The sequence below is a fragment of the Lonchura striata genome, chromosome 4 (genome assembly GCF_050655825.1).
Source record: "Lonchura striata isolate lonStrDom1 chromosome 4, ASM5065582v1, whole genome shotgun sequence".
Taxonomy (NCBI): Eukaryota; Metazoa; Chordata; class Aves; order Passeriformes; family Estrildidae; genus Lonchura; species Lonchura striata.
In genome coordinates, this window is record NC_140706.1 from 26,995,985 (window position 1) to 27,004,530 (window position 8,546).

Sequence of the window (8,546 nt, forward strand, 5' to 3'; positions counted from 1 at the left end):
AAGGATTGTGTCCAGACGGTTCCTGAGTATCTCCGGTGAGGGAGACTCCTCAGCCTCTCTGGACAATCTGTTCTGGAGGGTGGTCACCTGCACAGTAAAGAAGTTCTTCCTCCTTCCACACCGCGCTGGAACTTCCTGTGCATGAGATTCTGGCCGTTGTCCCTTTTCCTATTGCTTGGCACCCCTGAGAAGAAGCTGACTCCATCCTCTGACATCCTCTCTGCAGATTCTCATAGATACTGATTAGGTTCCCTCTCAGACATCTCAATGCTGAACAGGCCCAGCTCCCTCAGCCTTTCCTCACAAGAGAGATGCTCCAATCCCTTACTCATCTTTGTTGCCCTCCACTGGACCTGCTCCCAGAGCTCCAAGTCTCTCCTGCCCTGAGGAGCCCAGAACTGGACGCAGCACTCCTGATGCAGCCTCACCAGGGCTGAGCAGAGGGGCAGGATCACCTGCCCTTCCCAATGCAGCCTGGAATACCATTGGCCTTCTTGATCACAAGGTTTTATCCCTTTTCTGAGCATCCATGAAGCCCACGGCACAGGGGGTTGGGGGGTGTATTTGGACATCTGCTGTGAGCTGAGGGGTTGCCCATTGGTCCCTCTGGTTTAGTACATGGAGATGTGGGGAAAGTGGCCCCTGGCCAAGACTGACCTGCTGAAGGCTGAGACCAGGTGTGTGCATGTCCCTTGGTACTGTCAGTTCCTGGATCTGCCATTCCTCTGGCAGCCTTGAATCCTCCGTGGAAAGCATCATGCTTAGGCCACTGTTTGCAGAGGAGACTAACAATGAATTTGCAGAGTAGCAGCCCATTTAGGACTACGTTGATGAATGCTAAGCAGAAAACCCTAAAAATTGCAGGAATTCTTCTCTCTTGGCAGTTTTGGTATTTTTCGTAACCAAAACTTAGAACAAAGACTGGGAAATGCCATTGTGAGCATAATGGCCTTAGCAACAGGTAGGCCATCAGCTCTTGTGACAACAGTGGAAGGCAATGTGACACAGGATATAGCACTAGTAGGATGACATTTTAAAAAGGGGGAGAAGATCTTTTTTATTTGACAGAGTAGATTGTTGGATTGCCTACTTGCAGCAGTAGCTAATATATAATGTCAGAGGGTTCAGCCTGAAACAGTAAAAAAAAAAAAAAAAGGTAAATCTGGGAATCATAGGAATCATAGAATGCATTTTACAGAAAATATAAAAACTGCATCTTTCCCTCACAGTAAATAATTTTTTGCTATGTCTAATACATGTCCTTGTAGAAAGTCCCTCTTCATCTTTCTTGTAGGCCTTCTTCAGGTATGCAAGGCCACATTCAGGTCACCTGAAAACCTTCTCTTCTCCAGGCTGAACAACCCCAATTCTCTCAGCATTTCTCCACCCCTCTAATCAACTTGGTGGCCCTTCTCTGGACTCGCTCCAGCAGGTCCGTGTCCTTCCTGTATTGCGGACCCCAGAGCTGGATTCAGTGTTCCAGGTGGGGTCTCATGAGAGCAGAGGGACAGAATCCCCTCCCTCCCCTGCTGCCCACGGGGCTCTGGGTGCAGCCCAGGACACGTTTGGGTTTCTGGGCTGTGAGTTCCCATGGCAGGGTCATGTCCAGCCTCTCGCCCACCAGCACCCCCAAGTCTCTCCCAGCAGGGCTGTTCTGGATCTGTTCATCCCCAGCCTGGGTTGGCAGGGGTGGTTGCCCCAACCCAGGTGCAGCATCTTGTACTTGGGCTTGTTAAACATCAGGAGATTCCTATGTACCTATTTCTCATGCTTGTCCAAGTCCTTCTGGATGGAATCCCATCCTCCAGGTGTGTTGACCATTCTTCTCAGCTTAATGTCATCTGCAAATTCACTGGAAGTGTACTAGATCCCTTTGTCTATGCCATTGATGAATATATCAAGCAGTGCTGGTCCCAGTACAGACTCCTGAGGGATATCACTTACCCCCGATGTCCATCGGGAGCTGTTGACCTCCACCTTCTGGATGCAACCATCCAACCACTTTCTTATCCATCTCACAGCCGACCCCTTAATTCCATCTCTCTCCAATTAAGAAAAAAGGATGCTGTGGGCTTTTACAGGCTTTACGGAAGTCCAAATAAATTACATCTGTAGCACTCCCATTGTCCACTTTCGTAAGTGTGAAGGGAATTCTGCATTCCTCTTTATTTTCCTAGTACTTTACATATCTTATTTACAATAGCCTCCTTTTCACATTATAACTTTTCCTTTGAAACCTGCAGCTCTTTTTTCCTGGCTTGTTTCGGTATATCATAGAATCATAGAATGTTTGAGTTGAAAGGGAACTTAAATATCATCCAATCCTCCTGCCATGGGCAGGGAAACTTCCACTAGACCAGATCACTCAGAGACCCATCCAAAGTGCCCTTGAACACTTCAACATCCTCAAAGGAAAGAATTTCTTACTAACATCTAAATCTAAACCTATTGTGCTTCAATTTAAGGCCATTTCCCCTTCTCCTATCATTACAGGCCCCTGTAAAAACTTCCCCTCCAGCCTTTTGTAGGCTCCCTTTAGGTACTGGAGGGCTGCTGTGAGGTCTCCCCAGTGCTTGTCCAGGCTGAAAAACCCCAGCTCTCCCAAAAGAATAAAACCAACCTATTTTCAATGGAGAGGTGCTTGATCCCTCTAGTCATCTTTGTCGCACTCCCCTGAATTCGTTATACTGATTAGTTTATTTTCTGAAAGATTACATTGCCATTTACTCTCCATTACTCATAAAGATCCTCATGGTGTATTTCTCAGGTGTAGAGTGTATATAAAGATGTGGCAATGCTGACTGGGTAAACCAGGGTAGAAACAGTGTGGTTGTGAGAGAATTCATAACACTGGCTTTGCTGCAAAGGAGAAAGCAGCATTTTGTGCTGTCACACTAGAAGTGTGACAGTATTTCTATCATGAGCTACTTGCAACAGGTTTCATTTCCTAAATAACAGAATTCTACAGAATAACACAGAATTCAGCTGAGTAATAATGCACTTTCATACTAGTATGCTTAACTCATGTTTAATGCACTTTTCATACTAGTATGCTTAACTCAAACAAATGTTTGAGTTACCAGATCCCTGTGCTGTGTGGCATGACAAGCTTGGTTAACTCACTTGGTGGATTTGATAAAGAGAAAGAAAGTCTCATGCCTCTCAATCTCAATTTAGGTGTATATTACTTGCCTAACAAATGCTGGTTCCACAGTCCACAGTTTTCAGGTGTTCAGTATGTGGCAGCCTTTAAAAGATAAGGAGCTGTGGTAGGTATAATGTAGAAGTTCTAAGTTTCTAGGCTGAGGTGCCCATGATGCTTCAGCATGTGTTCACAGCACCTGGTGTGCTTGAAGCCTTCAGCACTGGACTCAGCAGTACTGGACCACCCTCAGAGGCTGCAAGGAGACTCATCATTTTGTGCAGCTTGTTCTACCACCTGCACTGAAGAAGGCAGACCTGTCCTTTGTTTCAAGAAGTATCAGTGAGCTGTCACTTCTTCTCCACTGCTGATGTGTCCCTGCTATGTGCCAGCCCTGCCACCAGCCATGTACTTCCAAGTCCATGTTTTTACATCACAGAGTTTGCTTGTGATTATTTTGGTGTCTACTCTGACCCAACACTGTGGGACTCCCACTTACAGTTCATTATCCTTTCTTTGGGAACAGTGAGAGTAATGCCAGGCTGATACTAATTGCATTTTTAAGCAACTTAACTCTCATTATATCTAAATAAAGATATTAGCCTTAGAGTCCAGACTGGGGAGCATTGTGCTGCTGTTCCAGGTAGGAATGCCCTCCCTCCCCAGTGAATTTCCTTACTGCAATAGGGGAGAACTGATACTATGTACAGATCTCTCTAACAGAGGTACTCACTGTTCTCAGAGTTCTCTGTAAGAATTGCATATTGTAATCTAAAGGAGACTTTAAATAATTTCTTTTTTTGCAACTCTTTATTCCAGTTCCCTGTCTTCTGGTTTCTCCTTTTTTTTTTTTTTTTTTTTTTTTTTACTTTCCTTCCCTTTATTGTTTCTCCCTCTCCTTTTTTCTATGTTTCTTTCCCAGCTCCCCCTTTGTAATTGCTTCTTTCCCCTGCTTTCCTCTGAGATCTTTCAGTTGTTACTCACCTCATTCCTCCCACAGTCTTTGTCTTGTTTCTCCCTGTCTTTTCCTTGTTAATTAGTACATTGTTGGAACTTCTGAAGGAAATTGTTTCACGCAACAGGGCATCAAAGAACAAGCAGCAGGTGCAGGCGTAACCTTGTTCTTTGAACTCCTACCACTACTCAATAGCAAAGCAAAGCTGGCAGGAACAGCTTCTCTTTCCCTGATTAATTAAGAGAGGTAGCCAGAAGGAAAACAAGAGTGGGTGGTGATAGCAAGGAAAGGGGGCAAGCAGAAGCCAGAGGAGACAAGATAGAAATAACATACACTGCAGAGGGAGTTTAACAAAGCTACAGAACTGTAGCAAATCTCCAAGGGCACTCACATCAGGCTGTGCTTTTCTTAATGACCTGGTCTGCTCTGAGACCTTGTCATCAGTCCCTTCCCTTGACACAGACTCCCTCACCTCTGGGTTGGCTCCTCTGTCCTGCTTAAATGTCATTGCTCATGACAAATCTGGATAAAGTGTATCTGATAATGTACATGTTTCTGCTAATGGTAAAATCAAATAAAATTTTAAAAATTATTTACAGTATTTCAGAAACATGGAAAGGCAAAGTGAGGAACAGGTACATAGATAAAACTCACACACTAGAACTTACTATTAGTCACAGCATTGTATTTGTTTGTCTGACCAATTTCATTATGTCATTTCTTGCTGATTAACTGATTATTTTGCAAAATCCCTGTAAACCCCAAATAAATGAACCAAGATTTTCTGTGCAAAAATCAAAGGGAACTCTTGGCACCAAACCATTATGGTAAGTAATATTTCTATTTCTGACTTTCTGATGCAGGATTGAGTAAGCTCTTAGAGTAACAAGGTATGTTGAATAGCTCCATTTCATGTCCTTTTTTATTAGCCTTTTTTTTTTTTCTGTCAAGCAATTTATTTTATTTTCCTTTTGTTCCAGCTTCCTATATTGCATGAGGTTAATGAGACAAGTTCAAAAGATACCTCTATATAGAATATAGTATTTCTGAAAGAGACTATATCATAAATAAAGTACAGAAAGCATAAATTGCATGTAAAGAGAAAAGCAGATGCTTCCTTTTCAGAATTCCCTTAACATATAACAAAACAAAGAATAGAGTCCTTGTAGTTTCAAGTCTGTTAAAACTGTGGATGGGTGGAGTTGGATACTCCTGATCTTTCAAGACCAAATGATTACAAATTTCTGAAGGCAGAATATCCAAATCCATAAAGAATTTGTGATATGCTTGACTTAAAGATCTACTTGTGTTTCACATAATCTACAGGCAGGATAAACTCTTGGCTGTTTTTAGGCATTTCATTGGGTTTTGCTTTCTTCTTGGAGGACAACAATTTGTTTCTTCTCTTCCTACCAATATTAGAATGTAATACAACATACTGCTTGGCTTTTAGGGTTTTTTCCTATAATCACATCAATTAAACAGAAATACACAAAACTCTTTTGTATTTGATTTAAGATTAATCTAGCATTGAAACTGATGGGGTTTTATTCAGTGCTGGGAGACTAAAAGCATAAAGTCAACTAAGGCAAAATGTAAATAAAATCATATAAACACACAAATGGAACATCAAGTTTTAAAGACATTCTTAAAACAGCAGATGTACAATATCAATACTTTCTTCAGAAGGCCACCTTTAAGAAAGAACAGTATCTGCTGGAAGTGCTGAAAACAAGTATAAAGGAGTAATGTGGGCTGAGTCCTCTGCCATATATATTAGAAATACAGATACTGTAACTTGGGTAAAGCTGTGGTCAACTTCTATTCTTAAAAAAATGAACCAAAACATGTCCCACAACAAAATGGCCAATGACAAATGCAGGCCTCCCCCAGCTGCTATTGGAGTGAACAATCACACCTCCCTCAATATCAGTGCAGATTTTAAACTAATGTCTTCTTTTTTTCTTGTTTCTTTGGTTTTCCATCCTTCAGTACCTTCTTGTAGTTTATGTTTATTCTGAGGACAGCTGTTTTCCTCTTGGTAAATATGACTAAATGACTAAATTGTTTTACTCACTGTCTTAAAGACATAGTGGTGATTACTTAACTACTGCAACTGAACTATAAATCTCAAAGTCACTGTAAAAAGAAGTAGCTTTTATATTATGAAATTGTTAAAATAAGATTTACTAATCTGTATTAAGGTGAAATGTCTTCATGTAACATATTTTAGAGAATTAGACAATGCCTTTGTCCATTTTTGCTTGAGAATAGAAAGTGCAAAAGTTTTTATCCTTCTTAAAGACAAATACCCTCTGCTATGCTACCCACATGTTGGAAAACTAGAACTATGTAGTCCTTTAGGATCAAGAACATAATTCTTTGCCTGTCAAATTATTCTGATAAATTACATTATAATTACTTCCTCATTAGTTACTGTGACAAATGTTGATATAGAGAGAACAGGGAAGGGTATCTTTCATTTAAAATCATCAAAACATGAACAGTTGAGATTTCCTCTGAATACTTTCAAGTTCACTAGTATTTGGGAATGCTAACATGTTCATTCCTATTGCATATTAGCAAAGAGAGATTTCTAGCACGTCTCGTTCAAAAATGTCATTTTTATTTCCTTTGGAATATCTTTAAAATAGCATCCTTACTGCTTCCAAGTAGATATTTTTTCTCTCTGATAGTACTGGACATCATCCTTAAACAATGAAAAAATAGATATTTTCATTATGAGTTGTTTAAAGTGTGAAAAATTAATGTATAGTGGAATATATTACATTCCTAGAGCATGACTTCCTCAAGGAAGGTAGGGAACAAATAACAATTCCAACCTCTGTGATAAAGCATGAGAGAGGGGAATAATCTGCAACCTCAAAACAAACTTACTTTCCTTTCAAAGCAAGAGAGACATTGGAAAAGAATATCCTTTCTGCAGGATCCAGTTCCTTCAAGTTCATTTTTGACTGCTAGCAGTCTCACCCTAAGCATCACCTGATGCAGCTCAGTGAAAATCTGCTTTATCGCATCACTATGTGAGTGCAACAGTTTCTTGATGTGCATGTGAAGAAGAAGCAGAGGAAAAAGTTGCACATCTGATTCATAGGTACTTTGTGATCAGATTCACTGCAGCTCCTTTATGACATTGGAGCAGAGTTTTTCTCCCTCCAAAGAGACTAGAGTATCAATTCCAGCCTGCAGCAGAGAATTAAATTAGTGAAGTTTGGGTAACTGATCTGTTTGTACACGATGGCAAACTTGTACCAGAATGTCCTTGCAAGCAGGAAAATAACCTATGTAAGTTCTTACCCACAAAGGAATGGGAAAGCTGCATTAGGCTTCCTCTGTCCAATGAGTTATTAAAGTACAACCAGATTCAGCAGGCTCTTTGCAATTCTTCAAGGTGCCTTATGAAGCACTGTGATGCTGAAAAAAAGGAGGTTTTTGCCAATCTCAGTTCTGCAACTGTCTTGCTCTGGCACCCTGGACAAAATAGATTGTTTGAATATGTACACCTTTCCCACAGTGGGTGAATTACTGGAGGGACGCCTTATTAATGGGGATGCTCCCAGGAGTTTTTCCACTGGGTAATACCTTAACATACAGGTGTTGTTTCTATGTGTGCATCTAGGAAGTGTGATCATGGCTTTTATTTTTATTTCTTTGGTATCCTTGAAAGACCTTTTGTAGCTCTGGAGAATGAGCTGACCTCCTTTGTTCCCCTAGCCTGAAAAAGGTCATATTTTGTTTAACTAACCTTTGAAAACACCAGGCCAAATTCTACTCCCACTGCACCATTCAGAATAGCTGCAGAGTTATTCTGTCTTACAGCTCTGAGCTGAGAGTAGTATTTTACCCAAAGCTTTCCATCTTCTGACTTGTAACTAGTCTGTCCTAGTACATCTGAGAGTGCAGACAGCCACACCTCTTATACACTGTAGTGTTACTTGTATTCCAGACACATACATGTTTTAATAGGAATATTCATTCCTTGGCTCAGCTGAAGTGTAAAAGAGAGAACACAGACTGCTAATGTGGACACAGTTGTGTCTGACCTACTCTTAAAACTTTGGACTCCTTTTTGACTGATGTTTTTTCATCTGGTCAATGTATCATAGTAATTTTTTTGCACAATAAACTTGTAACTTATACCTTCCTGGTTATATCTTCTACCAGTTTAGGTTCCAACACTTCTTCCTCCTTCAGAGGCTTCATACTGTTTTAGATTATTTGGTTGATTTTGGGGAGTTTCTTTTGCTTTAATGTGTTGGGGTCTTTTTACTAACTTTATACAATTATTTTCAAGACATCTATCATTCTTTTTTATTATATTTTGGCATAGCCTCAATATGATAGCATATTAAATAAGCGTTGAACTAATATACTTAGACAAGGTCATAAAACACGTGCAATTATTTTGTTTCCATGATTTTTCAAACA